This window comes from Canis lupus, chromosome 25 (genome assembly GCF_048164855.1).
Source record: "Canis lupus baileyi chromosome 25, mCanLup2.hap1, whole genome shotgun sequence".
In the NCBI taxonomy this organism is placed as follows: domain Eukaryota; kingdom Metazoa; phylum Chordata; class Mammalia; order Carnivora; family Canidae; genus Canis; species Canis lupus.
The window spans coordinates 26,062,542-26,077,324 of record NC_132862.1 but is presented as its reverse complement, the minus strand read 5'-3'; the positions used below and the strand labels follow the sequence as shown (position 1 = coordinate 26,077,324).

The 14,783-nt window shown below is 43.4% G+C and overlaps 1 pseudogene; it reads right to left on the bottom strand.

The window, feature by feature from the left end:
- Positions 1–958: 958 nt before the first annotated feature.
- LOC140617381 (cationic amino acid transporter 3 pseudogene) lies at positions 959–13,393 on the bottom strand (annotated as a pseudogene).
- Positions 13,394–14,783: the final 1,390 nt, after the last annotated feature.

Below are 14,783 nucleotides of genomic sequence, written 5' to 3'. Positions count from 1 at the left end.
CAGGATCCTGCGCTCCCCCCGGAACAGGCAGACCTGGGGAGGTCACGGGACAGCATGGACTCTCCTGCCACCAGGCGCCCCCAAGTTGTGCAGGTCAGCACCCCCACCAGCCCGGGAGCACTTAGGCCAGTGCACACTGAGAGACTGTGGTAGTTACTGCTGGAGCTGACTCCAGAGCTGGAGACCTGGCCGCCGCCAGTGGAGTTGTTCCTCCTGGTGTCACCCTGTGCCCGGGAGAGGCGGGGCCCTCAGGGAACAGAGGCCTCACAGGGTAAACAGCTCCCCCTGAGCCCAGCACCTGGCGGGGGCAAGGCAGCTCCCGCAGGTGCACACACCTGAGAATCATCAGCACAGCAAACCCTCCCCCAGAAGACCAGCTGGAAGGACAGGGGAAGAGCAAGTTCTTGGCCAAGCAGTGCTGGAAAGCTCCAGGGGAAGTCAAGGGATTTACAGTATATAGAACTAGAGGGTACCCCTCCTTTTTTTCCCCTTTATCCAGTACAACTCGTTTTTATATCAGATGAAAAAATGAGTGGGAAATATCAGAAAGGGAGACAGAACATGAGAGACTCCTAACTCTGGGAAACGAACAAGGGATAGTGGATGGGGAGATGGGTGGGGGATGGGGTGATTGGTTGACCGGCACTGAGGGAGGCACTTGAAGGGATGTTCACTGGGTGTTACGCTATATGTTGGCAAATTGAACTCCAATGAAATAATATACAAAAAATTCTAATAAAAAAATAAAGGAATAACACAGTGCTAGCCTAAAAGTATGTAGAATTTTCTATACCAAAGAAATGTATAAGGTTCAATTCATTTTAACATTAATTTGTTAGATCCTCTTTATGTGCCTGGCCCCCAGCTGGGTGGTCTAGGGGATTGAAGAAGATATACTCCTCACCTAAAATCTATAATGTAGAAAACAAAATAAAGACACACAGACAATTGTGGTTTTTTTATTTTTTAAATATCAGTTTTAAAGGTTTATAATAAATAACTAACATGTAAAATTGTAAAATATTTAACACGTATGTTGTGAGGATTTGATATACGTATCCATTGTGAAATGATACACTATGCTTATCCTATTGTTAAAGGATTAACTATGTTATTTTAACCTAGATATTTCATTAAATGAAGGTAAATGTTCAGAGTTCTTTTGTTTTTCTTGCTTCATCTTTATATTGAAGGGGCTTCAGCTGGAGCCTTGAATTTAAAAGTGTGGTCCCTGGAGCAGCAGCATTCATTTTATGGGGGAATTGGTTACCAGTAAAAGTTCTAGCACCACCCAGCCCTACATTATTCTGAACTTTGGGGGCAGGGTCCAGCAATCTCCGTTTTCACAAGTCCTCCAGGTGAGGTGACACCTGCTGATGTTTGAGCACCACTGAGCAGAGTACTACTCCTGGCCTCTATCCAGCACTCTCTTCAGTGTGACTTTGATTAGTGAGTTGAAGAGGCAGGACTGAGTATGCCCAACTCAACCTGTTCCACTGTTTTGTTGGTTTTCTTTCTTTATCAGAACCAACTTGTCTATAGGATACATACCTACCAACCTGCTCATACACCAGAAAGTCTAATGGAAGTAGGCTCTCTTCCATGTTGGGAGGCAGGGGTTGCTCAGTACTACTTGTGATGAATATGTCTGTCTAGTGATGCAAGATTAGCAAACCAATTAGGCTGCAGATCTAAAGAAGATGGTTTAAACATTTGTCTCTATGTCTTGATTATCAAATGGTTCAATTCATAGGAGGGGGAGATGGAGTTAGTTATTGTGCCTCCACAGCTCCAACGATAGGTTGTAGTGAAAAGTGGGCAGGATGCAGGTTCAGATCACATACAGTAGAAAGACCTGCATGTCTTTAGTTAAGAGGCTAACAAATAGAAGAATCAGGTGAAATCTTAGAATGCTTTCAGGAAAGGGAACATCAGAAATGATCAGTTGTGATCTCTCATATTACACATAAAAAAGCAGAGCATGGAAGGAACTGAGTGGCTTACCCAAGCTCACATTGCTAGTTAGTGGTGGAAACAAGACCAGGATCCAGGACATATGGCTCTCAGCTGTGCACTTTCTGAGCAGGTGGACCAAAGCAGACAACAATAGAGAAATTTTAAAATGCAAGAATGCAGATATGGCCAAGTAGAAGAACCAGCCCCGGGGATTTTCAGTGTGGGCAGTGGGATCAAAGTCAAAGTGCTTTTTACTCAGAGGAAAGCTCTGGCTGCAATCCACCTGTGCCTGCTGTGTTGCCCCTTCACACAGCCATGGCTCAGGCTACGCAGCCTGTTCAGTGCTCTGAACACTGCTTCGTATTCCTGTGCTTTTCCTCCTGGTGTTCTCTCTGCCTGCAATCTCTCCCTGCAGCCCATTGGAGAAAATTATCTGTGTTTGGAGAGAGCCAATAAAATGCCAACCTTCAACAAAGTCTTCCCTGATTTTACCAATCAACTCCCACCACTGTGGCAGACACAAATGCTCATCCTCCACTATAAATTCCCAAAACACATTATTTGTGTACTACTTATGGCAACACTTTGTACTTGTTACAGCTATACATCACCCCTTATATTAGAATATAAGTCCCTTAAAGGCAGCAACCCTATTTTACCTTTTATATTTTGGTCTTTTTCCAGTTTCTTTTATATTCAATTGAAGCATAATTAATATACAGTATTGTTATTTTATTTTCAGGTGTACAACATAATCATTAAACAATTCTATACATATTTCAGTGCTCATCAAGATAAGTGTGTTTTTAATTCCTTTATCTATTTCACCCATCCCCCCCTTCTCCCCTTTGGCAACCACCAGTTTATTCCTTGTAATTAAGAGTCTGGGGTTTGTTTTTTTTTTATCATTTGTCTTTCTTTATTTCTTTCTTTCTTTCTTTCTTTCTCTCTTTCTTTCTTTTCTTTCTTGTTTTATTCCTTTAAAAAATTTTTATTGGAGTTCAATTTGCCAACATATAGCATAATACCCAGTGCTCATCCCGTCAAGTGCCCCCCTCAGTGTCCATCACCCAGTCACCCCAACCCCCCACCCACCTCCCTTTCCTCTACCCCTTGTTCATTTCCCAGAGTTAGGTGTTTCTCATGTTTTGTCACCCTCACTGATATTTTCACTCATTTTCTCTCTTTTCCCCTATAATCCCTTTCACTAATTTTTATATTCCGCAAATGAATGAGACCATATAATGTTTGTCCTTCTCCAACTGACTTATTTCGCTCAGCATAATACCCCCCAGTTCCATCCACATTGAAGCAAATGGTGGGTATTTGTCGTTTCTAATGGCTGAGTAATATTCCATTGTATACATAGACCACATCTTCTTTATCCATTCATCTTTCCATGGACACTGATGTTCCTTCCACAGTTTGGCTATTGTGGACATTGCTGCTATAAACATCGGGGTGCAGGTGTCCTGGCGTTTCATTGCATCTGTATCTTTGGGGGTAAATCCCCAGCAGTGCAATTGCTGGGTGGTAGGGCAGATCTATTTTTAACTCTTTGAGGAACCTCCACATAGTTTTCCAGAGTGGCTGCACCAGTTCACATTCCCACCAATGTGCAAGAAAGGGGTTCCCCTTTCTCCACATCCTCTCCAACATTTGTGGCTTCCTGTCTTGTTAATTTTCCCCATTCTCACTGGTGTGAGGTGGTATCTCATTGTGGTTTTTATTTGGATTTCTTAAGTGTGCATGTGAATGTTATCATATGGTATTTATGTTTCTTGACTTGTTATTCCACTTAACAATAGAACCTCCGGGGCACCTGGGTGGCTCAGTTAGTTAAGTGTCTTACCTCAGCTCAGGTCATGATCCCAGCATCCTGGGATGGAGACCCACATTGGGCTCCCTGTTTCTCCCTCTCCCTCTGCTGTTCCCCCTGCTGTGCTCTCTGGCTCTCTCCGTCTTTCTCCCTCTGTCAAATAAATAAATAAATAAATAAAATCTTTAAAAATAAACAAAACATACAACCTCTATGTCCATCCATGTTGTTACAAATGGCAAGATTACCTTCGTTTTTTGTTGCTGAATTATATTCCATTATATATATAATATAATATATATCCATTATATATTCCAATATATATATTCCATTTTATATATATATATATATTGCATATATATATGTATATATATTGCATCTTCTTTATCAATTAAGCTTTACGTGGACTCTTGGGTTTCTTTCATATCCTGCCTATTGTAGATAAAGATAAGAGTGCATATATCTTTTTGAGTTCATGTAAATAAAAACTTTTGCACAGAAAAGGAAACCATCAACAAAACAAAAAGGTGAAATATAAAATGAGTGATGATATTGCAAATAATATATCCAATAAGGGGTTAATATCCAAAATACATAAAGACCTTGCACAACTCATCATTAAAGAAACACAAATAATCCATTAAAAATGGGTAGAAGACCTGAATAAACATTACTCCCAAGAAAACGTACAAGATGGACAACAGACACAAAGAAATATGCTCATCATCACTAATTATCATGGAAATGTAAGTTAAAATTAAATAAGATATCACTTTACACCTGTCACAATAGCTAAAATCAAAGAGACAAGAAATAAAGTGTTGATGAGGATGTGGAGAAAAGGGAGCCCTCATGCACTGTGGGTGGGAATATAAATAGGTGCTGTCACTATGGAAATCAGTATAGATGTTCCTCAAAAAATTAAATATAGATATACCAATATTTCCACACTGGATATTAACCTAAAGAAAACAACATTTTTGTAGCTCTTAAAAAATATATTTATCTGTGTATTTGAGAGAGTGCATGAGTGGGATGAGGTACAGAGGGAGAGGGAGGAAGAACCTTAAGGAACCTGAGATCATGACTCAAGTTTAATTGACAGAGCTACACAGGTACCCCTATAGCTCTTTTTAAAAAAGACTTTAGTTATTTATTAGAGACAGGAGATAGAGAGTAAGCACAAGTAGGGGAAAGAGCAGAAGGACAATCAGACTCCATACTCATGAGTGTGGTGCTTGATATGGGGCTTGATCCCAGGACCCTGAGATCATGACCTGAGCTGAAGTCAGACATTTAACCAGCTGATCCACTCAGGTACCCCCATCTAGCTCTTTTAATAAGAACTTAAAAACTTTCTTAAAGCTAGTGTGCCGTAAAGACACAATTGAAAATTAGACAACTTTAAAAGAGAGCGAGCAATGACACATTCTTCACTTCACAATAAATACAAAGTGCTATTAATGTTCCCTTACAAATAACTCATGGGAGGCATAGCTTTCCATGTCCTCAGAAGTACTCCCTATTATTGTGCAGGGGCCCTCACTGCATTCAGGTGTGATGATGTCAAACCAAATATGTACTGGCGCCACTGAATTCAAGGTCTACAGTTCTGGCCATAAGTGAAGTGGGGCTAAGGAACCAGGTGCTGCTGGATCACATAAGCAAGGTATATAGCAAACCCAATCAGCATCCAGACACCAAATAGGGCCCAGGTGCCAGCTGTCATCTGTACCATAAGATAAACATTGAGAAAGATGCTCAGGAGTGGGAGGAGAGGCAGACCAGGTACCTTGAAGTGAAGGGGAGTGGAGTTCTGTGGCTGTCTCCAGATGACTCCAGTGACTCCAGTGATGAGCACCAGGAGCAGCACAACCACTGTGATCCACACTGGGTCTCCAGAAAGCAGATCTGGCCACCGGGCCAGCACCAGGCAGAGAAGAGTCAGCAGCAGAGCAAGCAGTGAGGAGCAAACATAGACAACCCGACCAGAGAGTGGAGTGGGGGTGGGGCTGCCTGGAAAAAATAGTCCCTGTAGAGTCAGCTTCTCTGCTGCAGGTCTGTTCTCCTCCTGCACCTCTGCCTCATTTTCCTCATTCTCCTCCTGCATCTCTGCTTCATTTTCCTCCTGCACCTGTGCTTCATTTCCCCCATTCCTCCTCTGAGGCTCATACCTGAGGATGAGAACACTAAAAGCCAGCAGGGAGTAAACTAGCAGGGCCCCAACTGACATGAGGTCCAAGAGATTGGCAAATCCAAAGAATAATACCATGATTCCTGCAATAATCCCAAAGATCACAGTGGCCACAATGGGTGTGTATGTGCTGGTTTGCATCCTTGCAAGGACAGGAAAAAAGAGGCCATAATGTGCCATCATGGAGATTAGCTGACGTATGGGAAACATATAATCCAAGAGGCTGACAGAAATACTACAGAAGAATGCAAAAGTTACAACATAGTAGGCAGGGGCCCAGCCAGTATGGAGAAATGCCTCAGGCAAGGTGCTCCCAGGTTGGAGCTGGTAATAAGGCACCATAAGCATAAGTGCTGAAAAGACACCACAGTACACCAAAATGCAGATGAGTAGTGAAATCACAATGAACATAGGAAAGGAATGCTGGAAATTCTGGGCTACTTCAAATCTGGTAACAATAATGCTCAAGCCTGTAAAAGAATAGATACAGGTAGCTGATCCATGGAGTATCCCCTGGAAGCCAAAAGGCATAAATCCTCCAGAGCCCAGAGGTCCCAAGCTAGAAGTGTCATTGAGTCCAGCCTTTATGTAGTCTTCTTCTGTGAGCTTCCAGTTGTGCAGGTCCCCTTTCAGGAAGCCATAGATGATGACAAAACCAAGAACCAAGAGGTTCACCAATGTGACCACTTTGGTAACCAGGGAAAGCTGCCTAATGTTCCGAGTCAGCAATCCCATGAGCAACAACACAAGGAACATAAAAAAGAAGCCTAGAACTTCTGCAAAGACCCTGGGAACATGTCGTGAAATTGTCTCCTGCAAGGTCTGAGATATCTTGTTTCCAAAAAGGTTGTCAAGAGCTAAGGTCCAAGCCCAGATCCTAATGGCTATAGCAGTAACATTGTTGAGGATGAGAATCCAGGCAGTGATGAAAGCCCCAAGTTTATCTATGATGACAAAGCTGTGGGGATGTTTGGAGCCAGAGTGGATAATCTGGGGACTAAACTCTGCAAAGTACAGCATAGCCAACATAGAAGATAGGCTGGCCACCAGCAAGCAGATCACAATGGATGGTCCTGCTTTATCTCTAGCCACCTCACCAGCCAAGATATACACACCTACACCCACTGTGCGGCCCACACCCAGGCCTACTAAATCCAGAGTGCTCAGGCTCCTGGCAGGGGCAGGTTCAGCCACAGGTTGCTCCAGCGGATGTCTATGTCTCAGGTTTTTACCAAATCTGTGAAGTGCTTGATGCAGCATTCTAGCTAGAATTGAAGAAAATTCTGGAATCAAAGAGCTGTAGCAAGTCCAGGGAGCTGTAAGTCTCAGATCAGGTCCAGGGAGCTGAGTTAAGTTGAGTTGGGTTGGGTCGAGGATGCCTTGATCGGTTGCTCAGGCTTCAAAGCTACTGCTTCATATTTCTTCTGGTATGTGTTCTCCCTCCATAATGCCTAAGACATGGTAAACAATAAATATTTACTGAACCGATTATTTAACCCACCAACCAAAACTCAAAAATCACATATCACCTGCTACAGCCCAAATATTACAGAAACTTACACCAAAGGACATCATAGAAAGATCAACCCTGCTTTCCCCCTCCAGAAAAAATACAAAATACCTCCCAACATCCTCTTTTTTTGCACACCACAAAACAAAATCCCATTTTTCTCACATAACTCACATAGCTTCATCTACTAATTAGGTGGGAAGACACAAGAGGGCATGAATGTATTGTCCAATAATTCACACACAGGATGTGTGTGCAGTGCTTAAGCATGAGTTATGATGCATTAATTCATGGACTAGTGGACCTCATTGCAATTACAGACCGATTCATTTTTTAAATATCACCTGAGGTTAAATACAAATATTGGTCCTCCAGCCTTAAAACCCTTAGACTCTATGTTAGTTAGCCAAGGCCAGGAAGCAATTTGGCCCCCTTTCTCCTCATCCTGCCTCATCCATTCAGCTGTACTGATGGCCACACATATACAGACCACCCCTTCCCTTTACCCACCTAGGCCCACAGGGGTGCTGTGAACAGAGAGGAGGAGGAAGAAAGGGGCAGGGCCTTCATAACCATCTGCAAGAAGGAGAGGACCAGGCTGCCTGGAAAGGAAACCCTGGAGATGTGGGGGCAGAAACCACCCCAGGGTTCAAGACTGAGAAGGGAGAGGAGCCAGGAAGATGGTTTTGTGAATTCTGACATTCAATACATCTCACCCAAAGCACCCAAACAAAATTCACTATACTTTTTATGTGCATTGTTATGAGAACGTGGTGGGAAGGGTGAAAAGAAGTAAGTCACCTCAGGAGTGGCTCACAACCAAAGCAATTCATTCTGTCTCCTCTGTCTCTGGCTCCAGGAGAGAAGGTGAGCTCACTTCTGCAGTCTCCTCACTGGCCACACTGGGCTCTACATACCCAGCACCATCTGGGATGTCAGCTGCCAGGGGACTGAAGACCCTGCCCTGCTCTGTGAGCTTGTATTAAAACATTCACTAGTAACTGTCTATTAAATTTTCACAAGGAGCTTTTTTAACTCCCACAAACCATAGTCTGACTACATTAAATATAATTTCTTAATGAACAAACTCCTCGTGTGGTTCCTCTTTCCCCCTACCGCACTGCTGCTTTATAAATGGTTGCCTCCTCAAGGTTGAAAATTCACAATAATGCCCCAGAAATGAATAGTGGAGATCAGAAAAAGCAAAGTCATGCAGCCCCCACTCTCCTCCCGACTCAGGCTTCGGGTTTGAGAGAATTTTAGGAAATGCTGTCAGAGGCTTTTAAAGACCGAAAAGATCAAATCAAAATCGAAAGATCTTCTCTATAAATTATGAAATGGAACCTTTGGGTTATGGGTCAGCCCTTCTGTCTACAAATCTATCTATCTTCCCTTTTGCTACTCACCAATTCCAATATAATAATTTACCAACAAGCACACCAGAGAGATAAGGAGGCTCAATTATTACCTCAGGGAACCTTTTAACACTATAAGTGTGCTTATTCTTCTGTGCTTATTCTTCTAACCTCATCCTCTGCCCAGTTCCTACTTCAGCTGAGAAATTCCACACTCACCCTATCACCTCCATCAGACTGTGAGTTAGGTGCTCATCAAATATTTGCTGAACAAATATACAAACCAAGATAAGAAACCTAATAGAGTACATAATCCAGAATTCCTGTATACTTGACTGTGAGATACATAGTATATTATAAACCTGGCTCAGGTAAATATATAAACAGTATTACCTTCCTTACAGAAGGAAATAGAAATGAAAAGTGTGGAGAAAACTCCAACTGTGATAAAACCCTGACTGCCAATCATTCATGCAGGTAAAAGCTGCAAATAAGTGATAATTGTTTGCCTTTGAGGACATTTGCTTTAAAAATATCATGCTGCCTTGGAGTATAGGATATTAACCACCCCACCCAGTTAGAGAATCCCTACTTTTTTAGAAGGTATCATAGTCAGACCTTACAATCTAGGGAAGATGTCCTAAGGCAAAGGTTCTCAGGTTGTGGGAGACAGTGGACAGAAGACACCTGGGGAGCATTTTCAAACTTCAGATCCTCTCCCTCTGGCCCTTCCTGGTGATTATATGAATGTGTAATTTGCTTAATCTCTTAAGCCTCAGTCTCCTCACCCATTAGGAACCTTACCTGTCCTTCACTAGATCAAATGAGAATTCAATAAGAAGATATAAACAATCATGCGCCACTGGTAGGAGTGTTACTTGGGGGCCATCCTTAAGCACAATCATAGTAGAATTCAGAAGGCATATGCAATTGGACATAGAGTTGTTGAATGAGTGAATGAATCAAATATACATACAGAGCACAGACTGGAAGAGCATTTGTTAAATGCATTTGAAAAGCAAGTGCCTTCAATGAGGAGGGGAAATGAGAATAGAGATAAAGATGAAAAAGGAAAACAAAATGAACTGAAAAGGGGCCTGACAGGAAGTGATGGTGCGAACACACCATGACTGAGGGAGGCACTGACCCCACTCTGTGCACTGCAGGTTTCACACAGGAATTTCAGGAGAAAATGTTGTGAGAGGACCTGGTACAGAGCCTGATAAAAAGCAAACACTCAGGAGATTTACTATGAAGGAGAACTGGAATCCTGTGATTGTCAGGATATGGAGAATACAAAGAAGGAATATCTGCTAGAATAAGGGTGAAGATAGAGAAGATGGTGCACCCCTCCTACCAGTTCCCTCTGAATCCATTTCTCTTTTTCCAATTCCTCTTTCTTCTTCAGCTCCTTCAATTGTCCTGGAGGCTCCTGTAGTTGGCACTAAGGATTCTTGTCTCAAGTTTCTTTCTCTGGGGAATCATCCCCAGCCACATAACAATCAACAAAGACACAACAGTGGTTCTTCACATTTGTTGAATCGCAGACTCCTCTGAGGTTGGAAACCTCAAAAATAAAAAAAAAAATGAGTGGGAAATATCAGAAAGGGAGACAGAACATGAGAGACTCCTAACTCTGGGAAACGAACGAGGAGTGGTAGAAAGGGAGATGGGCGGGGGTGGGGGTAACTGGGTGACGGGCACTGAGGGGGGCACTTGATGGGATGAGCACTGGGTGTTATGCTATATGTTGGCAAATTGAACTCCAATAAAAAATAAATAAATAAATAAATAAATAAATAATAAATAAAAATAAAAAAGTCATCCTGAAGTCCATCCATGGACCCTGAGCAGGAATTTCTGAGGAGGACCATCTGAATGGCAAGACTGCAGAGGTCTAATGCTTTTGATAATTTGTTTCCCTCAACTGTGTTGTTCAGGGTGGTCCTTGCGCTCTTCCTACTTTTACTGAAGATGAGAGCCAGTGGCCCTACAGATAATGTATGAAGATATAAATGAAACAACCCAAAGTATTAAACACCTGAGAATAAAAGTATCATATTTAAGACTCCAACAGAAGCAAGCAGAACAAACAAATGAACACCCAAACTTACAGAAGAGAAAGCAAACCCAAGATTGGGTATCCTGAGACAGCCTACTATAAATCCAGCTTGTAACAACACGGAGAAACATCATCCTCAAACACCATGTGCAGAAATGCCCTTTCTCTGTGCAATAACTTTGATTATTCCAATGCTTTCTATTCTGTCCAAACTCTGACCCAGCTGTCAGGGCCCTGCCCTTATTCTCCCTCTACCCTCAGGCCTATCACCTCCTTCCTAACTCAGCTCCTCATATCCTGGCTTACCCTTCCTGGGATGATCCTGTGGCCTGGGTAAGTTATCTGCTGTGCCAATGATGCAAACTTTCTACCCATTCCCACCAGCACTAGAGTCTGTCCTGATGTTCAACTGAAACTAACTTTCCCTTTCTGTCTGCTGGTGTCCTTAAATTCCTTTACAGTCTAAAAGCTTCCAGAGGGCAGGGCCAGGTTCCATATTCGTTCCCCTTCTTCTGATCTCTACACTCCTGGCCCCAACCCTCAGTACCATGGACAAAGATCTGTTCATCATTGTAGCAAGCAACCAGAAGAGGCATTTAGGAGAGAGGTAATGAATATATAGATTTATTGATTGACTATTATATCTTGAGATTACTCAAAAGTTTTTGATTTTTGTTTTTCTTGAAAGAGAGAAAGGGCCAAACAGAGATGTAAATAGGATACAACAATGTTCAATCACCTATTTCAAGTGCATTTCCTTTTTTTTTTTTTTTTTTGAGGGCATTTCCTAATGAGTCCTGGGTCTGTGAATCTCAGTTTAAATAGGAAGAGTCTTTCCAAAGGAGGTGTTGCCACAGGGGAAGTGCTTGAGGAAATGCAGAGTGGTGCCAGAGAACAGGAAGCCAGGTTGTATGAATTTCATAATGCCTCTGATTCCCACTTGCCTTCTTTCTCCCTGTGCTTCTGTCAGTCTCTGAGTCCCCTTGAAACTCCACAACAAAACTTCTGATCCAGGTACCCAAGAAGAACTACTGTCAAATCCAACAATCCACCCATGAAATTGCAAGCTGTCTTGCTTTTCCAGCCAGACACATCCACTCTCCTCTGTCCTGGAGGTCATTATGTTCATTCCTCTATCTTGAGAAAGATACTTCCCTCACTCTAGACTTTCCCTTTTCAACACATTTTTCCAAGGCAGTAAGTTCCACTGGTTTCTGTGGTTGGGTGTTAACACTCCTGCCAGCCAGGAAGTTGGCCTTGTGGCTTCTCCTGAATAGCTTCAAAGATAGTGTGGATACCAGTTGCTTTGCTAGAAGTTTGAGAAGGAGTTGAGAGCAAAGCTAATGAGGCTGTTACACAATTATTTTCAAGTTCTCAAAGTTTCAGAGAAGTGTACTATAAACATAATGTCCCCAGATATTAGAGCAATCCCTCTGTATCCAAGCACAATTCCCTCCTGATACCAAAGTTTATAGATACTCTCATCCTCCTTAAATTTCCAGATAACAAAGCTCCAGAGCCAATCAAACCAGTGACTCCCAAACAAAACAAGTATAAAACCTTTCAGGTAGATGAGCTTCCCCAGATTTTCTGAAGTCCTAATTCAAACAACCCTGCAACTCTGGTAGGGGTCAGTCAGGATTAGAGGCTTTGAGTTCAGGGCAAGCACTTGAAATATAGTAAGTGTGTAACCACCCTTGCAACATGAAAAACGTTTGGAATACATACAAAAGATAAACAAAACAAAGCTACCATGAACACTGGGGCCCAGCCTCATATCCAAGGATAGAAGAAATCAAGTCACAAAATCAAATGAAAAATGGAATCTTCCCATTTTCTCCTTCTCTTTGTGCCTTCTCTAGAAATCTCTGTCCAGGAGTCTGTGGCCCTTCATTTATTCATTCAACTAATAGACCGGTCTCCATTTATTCAGCACTGTGGCTAAAGCAAAAACACAAATACTCCTCCACTTGACTTGCTTACATTATTGCAGTAGAAAGCAAATTATAAATAAGTAATAAGAATATATATTGCATTAGATTTGCAATCAGCACTGCAGAGAAAAAGAAATATAAGAAAAGACTAGGAGGTGCTCAGAGTGGGTGTTGTGACTTTAAAACAGGTGGTCCAATCCAGCCTCACCTTCACACTGTTGTGCAAACATTACCAACATCCATCTCCAGAACTTGTTCATCTTTCTTAGCTGGAACTCTGTACCCAACACAGAGTAGCTCCCCATTCTTCCCTCCCTGCAGCCCCTGGCAGCCAGCATTCCACTTTATGTTTCCGAATCTGACTACTCCAGGTACCTCATATAACTGGCAGTCCAAGCCCAAACTTCTTCCTCTGTGGCTCTGTCTCAGTTTTCTTGGCAAGTCTATAAACACAAGAAATCACTTACTGATAGGCTTTTTTCTGCCTCAGAGGAACAAGACCTGAGAAGAAAGTGCAAGCCAAACCCAGGGAGAAGTAAGGAGTTTGTCCAAGCCAAGCCAAGTCTTGGAGTAGTGCTTAGCTGGGCCCTTAGGGAGTTGAGGCCTGGGGAGGCGGAGTCTTAAGGGGTGGGGCCTCAGAGAGTCAGGCCTTCTGGAGGAAGGGGCCTTGGAAGAATGTGCAAATAGGAAGGAGGTGGCTTAGCTAGAATTGAGGAAAGCTGTGGATAGTCAATGAGACACCAGTGGGGCCATGTCTGCCTGAGGATGTGGGCTAAAGATGAAATGGGACTTTTCTGGATACTTTGTTGGCAAGATTTGAACTTAGAAGGAAGAAGCAAGCTCTCCAGGGTCCTGGGTATAGAGGAGGTCCTGGCTGGCAGGAGGAGAGTGTGGGGAACCAGGTGGAACCCAGCCTGTGTGATATGGAGGCCAGTCCCAGATCCAACTGAAGAGCCCACTCAGCAGTCCTGAAACAAGCACAGAAGCAGCCCCTCCCCCAGCTGCCTCTCTCAGAATCTCCTACAGGTTCCTCTACCAGCACCATTCATCCCAGCCCCTCACCCTGGTTTCCTATCACTCCAGAAATAAAACTAAAAGGGGACTTTCTTCAGCTTCACTACGAGTGATTACCTGAGACAGGCACTCAGCATATTCTGACTGAATGTATATTGAGCATCATGCTTGAGGAAGTAAAGATACAGTCCTTGCCTATAGATCTCCCTGCTCTAGACATTCACAACTTGGACTTCCAAGACTCTGAAACAGTGACAAAGGAAGGGGGTCCTCCTTCCCTGAATGTTAATCTGCAAACAGAGGCAGACTTGTCAGAGATGGAGAAGGTGGGGTCTACTTGGACACCCAGGGCTGAATACACACATAATGGTCTCACAAGCCATGGGTGTCAAGGAAAGAGCAATCATTGCCTCTACTTGATAATGAGGAGATGCCTCTAATCACTCAATTACCTGCCCTAAGGACAGAGGTGGAGGTGGAGGGAGGGAAAGAAAGGTAGCAGCAGGTCCCTTGAGGGACAGAGTCTGAACTAATGATATGAACACAGAACCTTGAACTTGCAGCAAAAAAAACTGCCCCAGATCTCAGGAAGAACTTCTATCTGAGGAAAACCCACAAATCCCACTGGCCAGCCCTAACACATTTGCAGGGGGTAGGGAGCAGGGATCCTGATTGAGCACCTCCTGTGTTCCAGGCACTGGGCTGGGGAAGGAGGGAGAGGCCCAGCCTAGATCACAGAGCCAGGATTCCCAGAGGCAAAGGAGCCTGGCAGGATTGGCAGGAGGGCTGGGATGACAGGACAGTAGGGGAGGGGCAGCTGGGTGTGTGATCTGTGCCTGTTCCCAGGGTCCTAGGGGGTCTTCCCTGCCTCAAGCTTGGATTGTCCCAGATGTGCCTCTGCTTGAGGGAAAGAAGGGCAAGTGCAGGGGAGGGTCCGTG